At 47.1% G+C, this 16,474-nt stretch overlaps 1 long non-coding RNA gene across 1 annotated transcript; it reads right to left on the minus strand.

Annotated features, from left to right (window-relative positions):
• Positions 1-888: 888 nt before the first annotated feature.
• Positions 889-7,693, minus strand: LOC135364479 (uncharacterized). Its single transcript, XR_010411666.1, has 3 exons — positions 6,123-7,693; positions 2,811-3,175; positions 889-2,539 (listed from the first exon to the last, which is right to left on the minus strand). It is a non-coding gene; the product is annotated as an uncharacterized LOC135364479 (long non-coding RNA).
• Positions 7,694-16,474: the final 8,781 nt, after the last annotated feature.

The following is a 16,474-nucleotide window of genomic DNA, read 5'->3' on the forward strand; positions in this document are numbered from 1 at the left end:
TGCCTTTTCCTTGCGGCCCTAGCTGAAGGACCCTCCACAATCACTATCACATTAATCTATTTTCTTCATAAAAGCATAAAAACCTAATGCTTCACTGCTTACATGCTTGTTTGTGCTCGACCTTCCCTCTCTGGATCACAACTTGTGCAGAAAACAAGTACCTTGGTCTGTCTTGTTTACCACCTAGCCTATAGTACGTCCTCAGAAATACTTTTTTTTGAATGAATATATCTTTTGAGCATATATATATATATATATATATATATTTCTCTTGTACAGTTCTTTCCTTCAAACAAATTCTTGGAGTAGTCAAATTCCGACAGACAGAAAGTAGAACCTAGTTGCCAAGGGCAATGGCCGGGGTGGGGGATGGGAGTTAGTGTTTAATGGGCACAGAGTTTCAATTTGGGGAAGAGAAAAAAAGTGTTGCAGATGGATGGTGGTGATGGTTGCACAACAGTGTGAATGTACTTAATGCCACTGAACTGGACACTTAGAAATGGTTAAAATCATAAATTTTAGAGTGCAGTGCATATGTTTTAACACAATCAAAATAAATTCTTTGAATTGGCAATCTTGCGCTAAGAGTTAGTGTATATATTTTAAACTGGGGTGTATATTACTAAACGTCCCTCCAGAAGGGATGCCAATTCACTTTCCAACTCCCAGTGCCTGAGAATAGTCATTGCCCAGCACATCACCAACGCTGCGTTCTCAGCCTTTTTATTCCTTCTATTTGGTGAGTAAACACACACATACACACACGCACACTTTAATTATTGTTTTACTTGTATGACCATACTTACTATTTTATTTATTTATTATTAAGGGCGTAGTATATTTTCATATGTTTGGTATTTCTTTTGTGAAAAGCCTATATGTATCCTTTCCCATTTTTATGGGCCTGTTTCCTTTGACCGATTTATAGGAGTTCCTGTATAGGAAAGATAATAACTCTTGGTCTGTGATACAGCTTGCAATTAATTTTTCCCAGTTCATGATTTCTCCTTAAATGTTATTTAAATTGAAAATTGTACACAACTGATAAATTAGTTGAATACTACATCTGAAACTAATGATGTACTATATGTCGGCCAATTGAATTTAAGTTAAAAAAAATAAATATAAAATTGTATGCTGAATCAGTATCATCTTGGGGTGAAAAAAACCCCTTCCCCATTCCAAGATTGTAAGAATATTCATCCATGTTTTTACCCCATACATTTGTGGCTTTGTTTTTTTATACTGAAATATTTGATGCATCTATATGCTGATGGCAAGAAATAAGATAAAGTTCCTTTTTAACTAGTCAGTTAATCATCATTTATTACATAATCCATGTTTTCTCTCAGTAATTTGAACTGACTTCTTTCTGTTGTAATAAATAACCGTATTCTTAGATCTGTTTAACTTCAGCACCTAGACCATGCTATTTTATTTACAGTAAGTTGCCAATATATTTAGGTGGTGCTTACTGCCATAAATCCTAGACTAGTGACTAACCTCTATATTTGGGATTTTAATCCATTATTGGAAAAATTTTAAATTATGTGTAATTATACATTGGAAAAGTATAGCCTGTTAGAGAATTTCCCCTGCTGGGAGCCAGCAAGGAAGAGAGAGTAAGGTGCCAACAGACACTTAGAAGAACCGGTGATAGGAGGGAGAAGGCTTGGCTGGGATGCTTGGCACGGAGTCAGGGCCTGACCTTACATTCAACTCGTGTTCCCAGCTAGAGTAACTTAATTACCCATGTGGCAGACAGAAAGCTGGTGGGCTTTGCCCTCTTGATATTGAGCCCTATCTCTGCCACTTTCTAGGTTTGTGGTCTTAGAGAAATCTCTTAAATAGTTTGCTTATTCTAAGGCTAATAATAGGCTACCGAAGGTGATAGTTATAAAGACTGACCAATATAGGTGCCTGGGTGGCTGAGTCGGTTAAGCATCTACCTTCAGCTCAGGTCACCATCCCAGGGTTCTGGGATCGAGTTCCGCATCAGGCTCCCTGCTCAGTGGGGAGTCTGCTTCTTCCTCTGCCCCTGCCCCCTGCTCATGTTCTCTCTCTCTCTCTCTCAAATAAATAAATAAAATCTTAAAAAAAAAAAAGATTGACCAATATACTTAAATGCACTCTGGAAATGATCTCATCTGAATATTTATCATCATCATTATTATTAATATAGGGGAGGGATGCTTTTCCTCCCGTGCCTTCATGCTTCTGCCTGTTCACCTGCATCCTGGCCTTGCTCCTTCCTTGTGAGACATCGTTCCCCTCTGCAGAAGAGAGGCTTACAGAACGGCGAGACTCAGGCCACCATCATCTGAAGACGCGTGCTCAGGCAGTCTCTCTTCTGATCGACCTCGTCCAGGACACTGCTGGCTTCATCAGCGAGGTCAGGGGGTGCTCTACAGACATTCTTCATTTGCTAGTGCTGTGATTCATTTTGTTTTGATGGAGGGTGGGGATGTTAAGTTGTTTGGCCTTAAGTCTAAACCATGGATACGATCCAGATTATCCAGTGAGCTCTCTATTGGGGCAACTGGGAGATAACAATAAAGTGGTCTTTTGATTGCCATCCTGTCATTATTCCTTGTGTGTCATTACACACTGACCTCATGCGCGGAGGAAAGACGGACAGAGACCGGAGGCATTCCCAGCTCTCCGGTGACAATACCATCCCGGCCATCAAACCTCTCTGACCTCTAACCTCTGACAATTACCAGTCCCTCATATGGGTCAATTACTCCCCCAAGGAGGCTACTCCACACAGTGCACGTAGCAAGAGTTCCGTAACTATTAGTTATTCTTACCGCTGTTCCTATCAGCTGTGCCCCTATGGAAGGCAGGTCAGTGGTCTCTTCTGTGGAACAGGGCACCTCCGTGGTCAGTCTCCTTCTCCATAGCCTTGGCCTTCTGCCCATTGCCTCACCTCCAGCCCCTCAGCGCTCCAGCCTGGGACTCCCTCCTGGGCTCTCTCTTCACCATCGCCTCTCTGGATCCAGCCCACCCTCGGCCTCGGCCCCTGCGTTTCCTTCTCAGGTGGGTCTGTGCCTCTCCCGTCCTGTCTCCATGTTTCAGGGTGGTGCTTCACCGGGCAGCTTGCCAGGGAGGTGCAAGCATCCTGGGGCAGAGCGGGGGCGGGGGGAGGTGAGAGCCACAGGGCCAGCAGGGACCTCTGTGAAGGAAAAGCGTGTTGTAAACTGTGGGCCAGGGAGCCCCGGCAGGCCCTCGGCCTTCTCCTGTCACAAGAAGGCTGGGGCAGGATCCCCATGCAGTATCCATCCATTCGTTTAATGAGTACTTGTCCAATGCTTGTGCCACACCCTGGGAGTCAGGTGGGGAAGACAGAAATGGTTCTCAGCCTCGAGGAACTTTCAGTCCAATGGGGGGGACAGACAAACAGCGTAAAACAGATGATTAGAACCACCCAGTGGCTAGTCAGAGCTAGCCAGACACAACAGGGCGCTGAGATCAACACTAAGGATTGGCCCGGAGGCCCCTCCAGACCTGGGGGGGTGGGGGAGAGGCTCTCCGAATCCCTCAATTCAACTTTCAATGTGAACTTATTTTCTCACCCCATAAGTATCTGGAGATTTCCACCAACTATTCCGTTTGTGGGTTTTCTAGTGACAAAAGAAAAAAAAAATCACAAGGTGGTGAGCTAGGGAAACCTGAAAACTAGAGGGCCAGGTGTTCCCAGTCATATTTCCCTCTTTGTTTGCCCTCTGACACCTTTTACTTGATTGCTTTTAGGTCTGGATTAATTTTTTCTGGCCAGAGGCCCATGCTAATTTGCATGGCTATTCTATATATGGGTCAGATCCGCCAAGACAGCAGGCCAGCCTGAATTCACAAACAGAGTCACATCCATCAAGTGGCCCAGAGCTCAATATACTCACCATAGAAGAATGGAGGATAATGAGAAATCCTACCACAGCCTGAAATCGTGACTCACCAGGGTTGCCCTGTGGTCAAGCTCATGGGTAAACCACTCCATCATCCTTATGTTCTGCTTGTCAAACACTTGTGGGATTCCATTTTGGGCTTTAGACATGTAATTACGGTTCTCATTGTTTCCAAAGCCAGAATTAAGCCTCAGATTATATAATTAATTGTGAGTTAGGTAGAGTGCCTTCTTTCATTTTACACTCTCATCTATGATGTTAATACAAATCCTTGTTTTGTTCAGTAATACCATATATTCCCGGCCACACTAGTCGATAAAATACACATTAGTGTTGTCATATTTAGCTGTTCTTATGAATGGATAACTGGAAGGCTTACTTACAACTGTAGTTAAAATCTATTATGGGAACCTTGATTCTTCCCCTGTGTTTGTTGACAGAATCAACCATTCTTTCAGTCACCAGAAGTGTTTGTTCATTCATTCACATATTCATTCATTTAATCATTCAACACCTATTGTTTTAGGTCTATTATGGGGGAGCAGCTGTGCTAAGTACAAAGTAAGAAGACATGGTCTCTGGCCCCAAAATGGCACAACTAACATGGTACCCACCTTGGCGGAAGGAGTGGCAGGTTGTATCTGAGTCTAAAATCATAGGTGCTTGCCCACCCTACCCCAAAGCCATCTGAGATTCTGATTTGCCAGGTCCAGAGTAAGGCCCTGACGTGTGGATTTGTAAAAACTTCTAGGGTAATTCTGATTACACCCTTGGGTTAGGAATCATTGCTCTAGTGATCTTTCCAGAATTCTGTAGAACTCAAGATCCTTTTTGTGGGGCAGCATAACCATGAGGTCCTCTTCACCCAAACTGGAGAGTCATCTGAAGGTGGACAGTGCCTGACCAGGGCCAGGGGTAACACTCATGCTCATGGCCATGAGAGACTGTCCCTTCCTGAGGGGTTGTTCCCAGTCATAGGGTCAGGCCTACTCTGGCCCCCATGCCAACTCTCAACCCCCAAGCTGAACCTACCTGGCCACCGGACCTCTACCCTTGGCTCTAAAATCCTGCCTTCTGGTGTTGCTTTGCGGTCATACCTCATGCCTGTCTGATTTCCCTCATTAGTCAAGTGGAGACCTAGGGCCCCCAGGCCACAGAGGGCAGACTCCTGGGCACCTGGACTGAGCACATGGCTTTCCTGTGGGCCAAGGTGTGTGGGGTTGACAGAGGAGTCGGAAAAGAAGCAGTCAGGAAAGTGTGGAATCCAAGTGTTGGGCAGGAGGACTCAGCCACCCAAAGAAGCTAGACAGAGAGGAAGAAGTCAGCATGACACCCCCGAGAAAAATGGGGCTCTGTGACAGAGACAGCTCAAACAGGGGCGGGGTGGGAGGGGACATGTTCTTTTTATCAAGTGCCCACAGGTGTGGGAGCGGTGTGGCAGGACAGTTAGAGGCCTGACCTCAGAAAGGGCACAGCCCCACCTGCCGCTGCCTCTCCAGCTTGCCCCCCCCCCCCCCCCCCCCCGCTTAGACTGCTCCCCGGCTGCCTATCTTCCCCCACCCACCCCCCTCCCAGCCCGACCCCTCCTGCTCTGCCTGTCCCGGACTAAGCAGGAGTAAGCTGTGGTGATCCACAGACATCATCAGACATCACAAAAATATCACGCTTGAGTGACTGGTGATGGATCATGCAAAGGCCATTGCCAGCTTATGAATTCCGGTTTGTTTGTTTTAATTTCTACTGTCAAGTCTGATATGATATGGAGATGATATTCCACCTGGTGGGGCCGACACCGGTGATGAGTCAGAGACAGTGTATTCCACATCTCATGATTATGTTTTAATCTTGCACTTGTAGCACTTGGCACCTGCTTTAGGTGCCATGAGTCTCTTGAACTGATAAATACAGTCAATTCCTAAAGTCTTACTTAAACTAATGAGCTTTATAAGCCCAAATAGAACCAAGAGCGTGAATGAGCTAGTTTTATTTTTTCCCGTTGTGGCTATTTACTGTGTCTTTAACTTTCTGTCCCATGTCATGGGTTCGTTCATTCATTCGTCTTTGACTGAACGCGGGTTCTGTGGGAGCACCTGTGATGCTTCACAAGCCGGCCCCCAGCTACACCTCCTGCCCCATCTGCCACGCATCCCCGCATGTCCCCCAACCCCCGCCTCACACACACACTGTCGGGCACACTCCCAGGGTAAACGAACACACATGGTCTCTGTCCCTCGACGCAGCTCCGTCATGTGAGGGTCACAGCCACGCATCGATTGTTCGGAGGTGATGGAGGCTTTGGTGGCGCTCGACCTGGGTCGCGAAGGGCACAGAGCAGATCATCAAGGACAGTTCCGCCAACGCAGCAGGTGGCCAGTGCGGGAGCCCAGGGACCGGTGTGGTCTGGCGAGGGTGAGGGAGTGTGTGGTAAGAGGGTCGCCGGAGGGGAGCTCTCAGCCGAGGCGTGGCCCCAGCGCCCTGCCCGGTCCTGACTACGACCGTCCCGCCGTTCTGCCTGCCCCTCCGATGTGAGCACATTTCCAGGTCCCGGGTCTTCAGCTCCCCTCCACGGCTGGCTGCTGAAGTAGAAGAGAAAACTCAGACCTTTGTTCTGGGGAGACAGGCAGGGAGTCGGTTTAGGGTGTTTATTTCTCTTCCTTTTGACGTTAAAGCAAACCGCATTTAACTGCTGCCCGGATCCCTGCTCAGGTGTGCAACAGTCCCGTCGGCCCGGGGGGCCCATCCCTGGCCCGGCCCCGCCCCGAAAGAGACCTGTGGGGGAGCCCTCAGGAAGGTCTGCAGCACCCGTCTAAAAATAGGTGAGCAGAGAAGCACAGACTCAGGGGTAAACACTCTCCCCAGGCCCCAGGAAAGCCAGCTGTATCAAGTTCAGGCTTCCTCCCGGCCAAGCCACAGGGTCGTGAGAGACTTCCCATCTTGGCTTCTGGAGCTGGGAAAGGCGAGGAGGAAGTGAGGAGGCAGGATGTGGTGGAGGGGCCGTGCTGTCCCAGGAGCCAGGGCTCAGAGCAAAAATCCTCCTCAGGACTCTGTGAACAGCGCTAACCAGTTTAAAACAAAACAAAACAAAACCAAAACTAAAAAAAAAAAAGCACATAAGCACAAAGCCCCCGAAAAACTCTTTGCTGGAGTCTCCTTCAGTGGAAACTGGGATTTGGGATCCTTCTCATGGGGGCGGCCAGCTCATGGTTTTCAGGGTCTTCTGAGTATGGATAACCATCAGCAAAGCCATGAAAAACACACTACTTATCCTGATAAAACCAAATGTACCTCAGGTTTATGATCATGAGTGATGGACAAAGCTCAGAGCAACAGCTTATCAGTGGCAATTTGCAAAGAACCCGGCTGAGCCAGGGTGTGTGACTATAGCATGAGGCCCTTTTCTGACCCTTCCTGCCAACATATCTTCCCTCTGTCCTGCCAGCAAGTTGAGCCTGCCTGCTGAAGGTTGGGGACAGTTCTCCTTTCAGGGGACTTGGGTCCAAGGGGTTGGAATTGTAATAGGTTTCAATCCGGGGTCAGTATGTTCTAGGACAGAAACTGCCTCTTGGCTTCTGACCTCCTTCCAGAAGAAAAAAGAAAAAAGCCACTCCCAGGAAGATGTAACAACGTAGTCACCCGTGGATCCCCAGGGAACCACTTCAGGGGGCTTCCATTAGCAGGTGGATGTGCTATTTTCCATGTGTATTAAACACGAGAAGCTTTGAGCACATTTCTGGTGAGTCACGCTGAGGGGGATGACTAGTTCTTTTAGACTGTGACAAAGATCATTACCAAAATATCTAATGCAGCTACCATCAACATTTTGGGACTCACACATTTAGAAATACTGAAAGGCTCCACCCTTTTACTTCTTTTTTTTTTTTTTTTTTTTTTTTAAGATTTTATTTGACAGAGAGAGAGACAACGAGAGAGGGAACACAAGCAGGGGGAGTGGGAGAGTGAGAAGTAGGCTTCCTGCAGAGTAGGGAGCCCGATGTGGGACTCGATCCCAGGACCCTGGGATCATGACCTGAGCTGAAGGCAGACGCTTAACGACTGAGCCACCCAGGTGCCCCTTACTTCTTATTTTTATTTTTTTTTCATTTACCTTAAGCAATGCACTTTGTTTTTTTCCTAGCTTTATTCAGATGCAACTGACAAAGCCTCTACCCATTTAAATCCTCATGTGATTTAGAAAAAAAAAGATCCTCTTTCTTTGTTCTTAGAGGTTGCTCTTAATCTTTCCTGACCCTCAGAAGATTCTTCCTTGAAAATATATCCTCCTTTATGTCTGTGAGGCAGGATCGACAGGAAAGGATGGGAGAGGGCAGTAGTGTTTCCTGAGTGACTACTGGATTCCAGGTCAATGAATGGCCAGTGAATCAGAATTCTAACTTGGCAGAGCTCCTCCCTCAGACTAGCATAGGAAGCCTGGAGGCAGCGTTGCTCACGGTTCAGACTGTAGCCCGAAGCCACGCTGCCGAGGTTCATGTTCTAGCTCTGTCTCCTCCAAGTAATGTGACTTTGGGCAGGTGTCTAATGTCTTTGCAACTCAGTTTTGTTTTCCCTAAAATGGAGGAAGTGAGTTCCTACTCCGTGAGTTCGTGTGGATTTAATTAGCTAATATACAAGCATTTGGCATAGTATCTGGCATAGAGGAAGTGCTCACTAAATACTAGCTCCTTCTCCTCCAATGATTGGCATTCACCACCAATAGATCTGAAAACCCCTTACATTAATTGAACACTGATTCATTTGGAAAGATTAGCCTGACATTAACTATGCAGGAACTGTGACTTGTTTCAGTGCATATATATATATATTTTTTTTTTTTTTTTCTTTTTCCTTTGGAAGAGGCACAAAGTACCCAATATAACTAGTAGCTTGCATTTTGGTAGCACAGAAACGTATTCCTGGTCTCTGCTTTCCTAGCACTCCTGCACTCACAGAGTTAAAGCCTCCCAAGTAGAAAAAACCCTCCACTCCCAGAGGGTAGTTAACTCACCATTTGGATCAGGCTATTACTTGATCCTTCTCCCTTTTATTTCAAAGACACTTTTTGCAGTTATTCAATTTACTTCTAAGGACCTGAAGTGTTATGGAATAAATTTGCTTATGGTGATGGATGGGCATTTTGACAACCCACAGCGTTGCTTCTAAAGCATTTTTATTACCACTCGATATCACCCAGCAGTGAAAGAGCGCAGGACACCAATCATCAAGGTGCATATTCCTCTCAGGTTGCGGAGAGATCAGGTGGCCTGTTTAGGACTGCCCAGCAAACTGGTCACAGGCAAATTAGGATGCCATGAGGCCACCCTCTCTTACACGGAGGTAAAACGAGGGAGCTGGTCATCCTCTGCCCATATGTCTTCAATTAGAAACAAAGGAAGTCAGGACATTTTATCCACTTGAGAAAAACAGTGAAACGTTACAGCTAAGTTGAAAATCCCTGTCACCAAAAGTCTGTGTGCTTGAGCTGCTGGAGGGCCAGCATGAGGGGAAACATTTGCGACACGGCTGTCCCGGCGTGGTGGCTAGAAAGAGTGAGAGTCACCAGAGAACCACGAAGCAGCTGGACGAGGAGAAGGAACGTGGTCCTGAAGCACTCGGGACAGTCATTGTCCTTTTGCTCTGTTCTCCGGCGGAGAAAATTACACTCCATGTTTTTTTTTCTAATCCAGATGCAAAACCAAAAACTTGAGCCTGAACATTCGCAGTCAAAGGAAAACATTCCGAGACCTCAGAAATGCTCATTCACCAAAGACCATTTTCCTGACTCATAATTTGGTCAGTGATCACCGGGTTTAGAAAGGTTCCGGGTGGTCCAGTTTCCTCTGGGAACTCCGTAGGTTTCATGGTTTCAGTTTCCAGAGTTTTCTGCTTGCCTTGGAGTTCCATGGAAACAGAATTTGCTGAGGAAGTGAGTGTCAGCAGCTCAGCTGCGGAAGGTAGTTCAATGCTGAGGAAGGAAGACCTAATTAGGATTCCTCCCTCTTTCTTGATACCCTTCGCTGGCCTGAGCCCAGCCTTCGTGGAGATGGGGGCTTTGAAATGTTGATCCCTAGTACACCTGCATAAGAAAGATGCTCCGCTTAAAATTTCAAAACATGTTATAATGATCTATACATTTTTTATAAGTGCCAGTAGATCTCCTTCCACCTCTTTGGGGTATCAGAACTGCTAAGCCTCAAGCATCTACCTCCCTAAGAGCCCGAGTCGGTTGTGACTGGGGCGGTGTGAGCCTCTGATTTGGGCACACTTTAATGCGGACCTCTAATTTGAAGTATGCAAACTAGGTTTTCTCCTTTCAAAACCATCCCATACAATTTAGTTGAAGAGCATGCACATTTCACAGCAAGAGGAATAGGGGCCATCCAAAAGGGATGGAAATTGCTCAAATGAACAATTTGCATTGACTATCCTCCTGGGGGAAAATAAATGCAAAAACATCTGTTGTGAAAGTTCAAGTATCATCTTCAACTCCTCCAACTTTCTTAGTCCTTGTTTTGTACAGCAAAGCACTAACTGAAGGCGGGGCAGGGGGTTTTTTGTTTGTTTGTTTGTTTTAATGCACACACAGGAGAGTCTGACCTACAACAAATGGTCCAGGGCCCCCATGTGGAGGATGAAGAGCAGCCATTCAGCTTCTGGAACAAGTCAGAGGCGGGTCCCGTTGACAACAGAGTTGGTCGGGGAGTGTCAGCAGGCTCCGCCCACAGGAGGAGGCCCTCATCCTGCCATCTGTAAGAATAAACATCACAAACTACCCCCAGTTCTACAACCTTGACTTGTCTCTTCTCATCTCTTTAACCAGGCTACTCCCAGAGTGCAGTTCGGTTCCATGGGCTAGAGATGTTAGAAGCCAGGGCTGCTCAGATCTGTCACTGAGTCCTGCCTCCTTGCTCCTCAGGATAGAGGAATTCTGTGCAAAGGTCTTATCTTTGCTGATCTTGGCACATTCTGATATCCTGTATGTGCAGGCCCCAGATGAGCCCCAACTGTGGCCAGCTGGGTGGATGTCACCAGGGAAACCTCTCATCACAGCAAGTCACTTCCTTTCTCAGGCCACAGTCACAAGAGCTGTGTCAACCAGGACTCAGGCTTTCCTTAGGCCAAACCAGAATCGGCCGGAGAGGGAAATCAGGCAGAGTTTGTTGGAGGTGTCTGTGATCCACAACGACGTAGATACCTCATTATCTGTTGAGAATGACCTTAGAATTATCTCCACTTGTCTTCTATTTCTAAAGGCCAGGTACTATGGTCCAGACCATGGAACTGAGCCAAATTAGCATGGATGAACTGACTTTTCACATACAAATTTCTTCTCTAAGAATCAGCCTGTTTCTATCTCGTGCCTCCCAATCTTGCCTGCGATGTGCCCAGGGTATGGATATAGTGAGGCCAAACTTGGGTTGCCATCTGCATGAAGAGATGTTCCTCATATGTCCCTCTGCCAGTTTGCTGCCTGAAATCCTTAAACAAGAAACTGAAATCCTTAACTCCACCGTCTGAGCTAAGGATTCTATGCCAATATGAAAGGAGATGAGGCTCATTGAAAATTTCCCACTAAGATCTCAATGACTCATACAGATTCTTACATGAGGGTGAGCTTTTTAGGCCATTGGTAGAGGGGATGGAGAAGGGTGGTCAAGAACAGAAGGTCCTTAGGACCCTGAAAAAAGGAAGAGGGTATCTGGGGGGAGTGTCATAAGAAGGGACAGAAGAGAAAAATGAAGCCAACCTCACCTATTCCACAATCTGCCTGTCAGTTGAATTTTCTCCTGTCATCAGCGAGCAGGCCTGTGTGAGAGGCCTTTCGGGAGGAGGAGAGCTGCCTTTCTCTCAGACGCCAGGGCTGAGAGCACACAAAGCCGGGCTTGTGTTCAGTTCACCTTGAACTATACTGACCTCCCCCCACCCCCCCAGCAGTGCTGGGAGTAGCTGATTTGGTCTGAGGTCCAGTTCTTATTCACCTGGTTGTAGGCACAGGAACATGGCGCTCTGGTTTCCAAGACTTGGCTCATGATGTGCCTTCAAGTGCGGGCAGGCATCCATAGGCCCATGGCCAATGTGGGTCTCCAAAAGGGGAGAACTGATATTAAAGCAGAGTCTGCTCTTGACCCAAACACCTGGACTGTTCCATCAGGATTTTCAAAAGGCTGAACTAACCCTGAACACAGTCCATCCAGGAAGAGGAACTCCTTACCAGGAAGAGCACTGCAAGAAGACCAGACTCACATCCTTCCTCATCCCCTTGCCCATGATACTTGCTCTCTTTGCCTGACTCAGCCAGGCAAGCTCTTCCACCAGTCTGTTCTCTGTGATGGCACCGGTGGGAAGGACACATAGAGGACCCACACCTGACTTGTACTTGTAGTCACTTCCTAACCATTTTTCCAGAAAGTCCAGGCGGAGCACTTGGTATGCAAGTACCATAGAAACTCAGCCGTTGAAATGCGTGGGACGTACTGGGTGTGGACCATCTGGGACCGGCTGAAGACACTAGATAAGGACTGGTTGACCCTCCATCCTGAAAAAACTACGAGAATTGCCAAAAAGTCTTGGAATCACCAGTTGTATTTCAAATGTTGTGCGTATGACAGCATGGGGAATATGGGCCATGGTATTGTAATAACATGGTGCGTGGTGATGCAGATGGAGCTGCATTTGTGGTGAGCATAGCATAACCCGTAGAGATGTCAAATCACCATGTTGTACCCCTGAGACTAATGTAACCTTGTATGTCAACTCTACTTCAGTAAAAAAAAATAATTATTTACATAACAAATGATCATGCCTATGAATACAATGAGCAGTATCCGGTTTCACTATCAGTGTTTGTTTCAGCTTAATTAAAGCCATTTCATCCCTTTAAAAAATTGACAGTTTCAAAGTCATAATTACTATCCAAGTTCAAGAGTGCCTTCTAATTCTTTTACTCTTTCATCTTTAAAAAAAAATCATAGAACACAGGAAAAGCAAATGGAAAGATTACTCACTTGACTGGAATCCTATTTGACACCATCCTTGAATATATTTCCCAACATTTCCCGATTGATTGCCTAGGAAATAAATAACCCCAAGTGGTAGTTTTATATTTATATTTCTAAGTCCGAATATTCTCTTATTGCTCTGCTTCTAAAATAAATTCCCAAGAAAGTGGCATAAAATATCAAAATAGTATTTTCAATCTCTGCCCAACAACGTTTGCATCTCAGCGAGAAAGTGTGTAACTAGTGAGTAAACTGCCTCTTTGTCAAACATCAATGTGGCAAATTCGAAGGTGGCTCCTTTTCAACTAAATTGTCTCAGCATGCAGAGCCGCGGGGAGAGTGTTTGCTATAGGACATGGGCAAGAAAAAACATTCTTAATATGGTTTTTCCAGGAGGGCATTATATGAAGTTCCAGGGAGAAATGATGAGATGTTCAGGGTGAAATGGCACATTTTCTTTCAGAATCACCTACTCCGTTTAAATGTGCTCGATTCTTCGGGCCGCGTCCGCACCGTTCCAGTGAGTTGCGCCCAGCGTCCCCCTGCCTCGTCTCCGGGCTCTCCCTTCCCAGCATCACAGGGTGGTAATGAATTCTGCAACATGACTCCCTGCTCCGGATTTCCACCAGGCCTGACCTCCTCTAGGCTTACCCTGATTCCGCATACATGCTTTTCAAGAGACACAATTTTGTCTTGTCTGGAGCGCAATGTAATTAGAAAGCAATTTGGCCCACACACGCAGCTTCGATGGTCACTTGGCACGGCCTCAACCTGCCTCTGGCGGGACTGGTTTTGCTCTGTGTTGGCTGTCCTCCGAGATGTCTAGCAGCTCAGGGAGCCCAGGCCTGGCGGGACCCGGGGAGGGTGAGGTGTCGCCTGCTCGGAGCCCTGCTGTCAGCCGTGCCCGGCGGGGCCTGACACCAGCTGCCCACCCACTCGGCCTGGAGTGCACAGACTGTCCATGGCGCCTTCAAAGCCCAGTCCCCCCCCACCATTATGTTGCTCACAAGCTCTCCCTGCAGGCCCTAAATCCCAGGTCCCCAAGCTCCCAATCAGAAGCCATTTCTCACGAGGCTCTGTCCCTCCCTCCCCGCCCACTGAGTTGCCCTGCCCTATACATTTGGCCTTCTCCTTTATGCTCTTAGTATCCTAGCTCCGGCCCCTCACCCCAAACACTGCAACAGCCTCTCGGCGGTTTATTTCCACACTCAGCTCCACTTCCTCCAATCCTAGCATTGCCGCATGGCCAGATTGCTTTTCCAAATACACAGCTTTGGTCATGTTATAATGTCATCCTCCTGCTCACAGACCTGCAGTGGCTTCTCCGGGCCCACAGCTTCCTTAGCTGGGGTTCTGGCTCATTGCCTGCTTATGTAAATAAAGTTTTATTGGAGCACAGCCATACCCATTTGTTTACATCTTGTTTATGGCTGCATTTATGCTACAATGGCAGAGTTGAGTCATTCTGATGGAGACCACATGGCTGGCAAAACCTAAAATACTATCTGGCCCTTTAAAGAAAGGGTTTGCCAACTGACCCCTCCCCTACTCGAAAATATGGTCCCAAATGTCTTTTCCAGTGTCATTTCCTTGTAGTCTGGGCTTTCTTGCATTAGTGCCCCGACTTTACTGGTCTACTCTGCTCAGGGAAACTTGCCCCATCTCAAATGGGCCCCAGATGCTTCCCTGACTCCCATTTCCATGTGATGCGCCCCGCTTTTGTCCTCTGCATCACACTTTGTCATGGCATTTTGCACATCTGACTTTCATTGTAAATATTAATGGGCCTGTCTTATTGCTTCTCCTCCCACCCCAATCGAGTCTCCAAGCTCCCAAGAACAGGGGCCATGTCCTAGCTGTCTGTAGCACTTAGCCTAGCTTCCTGCACACAGTCATTCAGTAGATATGTGGAAACTTACTTAATTCAAAAACCAGGAGCTTTTTTTTTCCTAGTGGATTCCAGAATAAATAATCAACATTCCCCTCTGGGGAGAGACAAGGTAGGAAAATGTGGCAGGAGCAGATACAACCTATTCTTCCCTAGTAAGGTAAGCTTCTTTGAGGAGGCAGGTTTTAAGATGTTGTTTTGTATGTTGCAGAAGTTACTGGCGAAGTACACAGCCCCTGTAGAAGAGACTCCATAGGAAGGGGACAGAGTTGGATCAGAGGAAATGCACCAAAGGGAGGCTTTTCCTCCTCACCCATTAGGGCTTCACTGGAGGGAACCATTTCAAAGCTGTCATGGCCACTGGGTTGGCCAAAGGGCATGAGTCAGGGGGTACATGAGCTTTCACAGAGGGGCTTCAAGTCCCTGTGAGTGACAGGAACAGGGCCACCAGGGTGGCTCAGTCGGTTAAGCGCATCTGCCTTCAGCTCAGGTCATGATCCCAGGGTCCTGGGATCGAGTCCCGCATCGGGCTCCTTGCTCAGCAGGGAGTCTGCTTCTCCCTCTCCTCCCTGCTTGTGTTCTCTTTCACTATCTCTGTCTCTCTCAAATAAATAAATCTTTAAAAATAAATAAATAAAATAGAACATGGGAAAGAAGGCAAGAGGAATTGGGTGGAGGTCCCAGGAAGAGGGGTCTCGTGACCAGAATATTGGAACTAGAAGCGATCAGATTGGGGTAAGTTTAATCTTTTAGAATAGACTTTGTGTTGGGAGGTTTATTCGTTTCCTATGGCTACTGTAACAAATTATCATAAACCAGGTGGCTTAAAACAACACACTTCTCTTCTCTCACAGCTCTGGAGACCAGAAGCCGCAAATCGGTTTCACTGGGCCCCCACTGGGGTGTCCCTCCAGAAGCTCTAGAAGAGCATCTCTTTCTCTCCCTCTTTCATCTTCTGGTGGCTTCTGGCATTCCTTGGCTCATGGTAGCATCATTCCAATCCCTGCCTCTGTGGTCACCTCCCCTGCCCTCTTCTGTGTGGGTCACATCTCTCTCTCCTCCCTCTTGTCAGAACATTGAAGGCCCCCTAGGGCAATCCAAGTTAACCTCCCATCTCAAGACCCTTAACTTAATCCCACTGTAAAATCCTGCTTTGCCCTGAAAGGTAACATTCACAGTTTCAGGGATTAGGACCTAGGGATCTCTGGGGGCTACTGAAGAAAAGCAAGCAACAGTAACTCACACGGTGGGGGAGGGGGTGAGTGCAGCAGGGAGGAGAAGGGGCTTCAGAAGTAGGAGACACTGGTTCGATGCGGAATGAGGGGAGTCGGGAGGAATGGAGGTCACTGAATGGCCATGTAATGCACAGCTACGTTCTTAGCATGGGGACCCTACCGTGCCAGAGAGGCACAGAAAAGAGTCTGGCTTTGCAGGAAGGTGAGTCCCTGGTGGCAAAACATGATGTATGTATGCAGAGGCAGGTCCAAGTTAAGAATCCCAAATTACAAATACAAAATTTGTTAGGAAAGTGAGTTTTTGTTTCAAATGAGAAATCACAAATCCACATTGTGAAAAGCCTGACAAATGCCACACACATTACATGATCCAGGCAGTAATATATTTTTATTAGCTGCCTTGCGCTGCCCCCCCCCCCGCCCTGCAACACACATTTTGTGGTCTGTGTATTT

This window comes from Mirounga angustirostris, unplaced genomic scaffold (assembly GCF_029215605.1).
Source record: "Mirounga angustirostris isolate CCGP_5_RB_7025 unplaced genomic scaffold, mMirAng1.0.hap1 SCAF_5, whole genome shotgun sequence".
NCBI lineage: Eukaryota > Metazoa > Chordata > Mammalia > Carnivora > Phocidae > Mirounga > Mirounga angustirostris.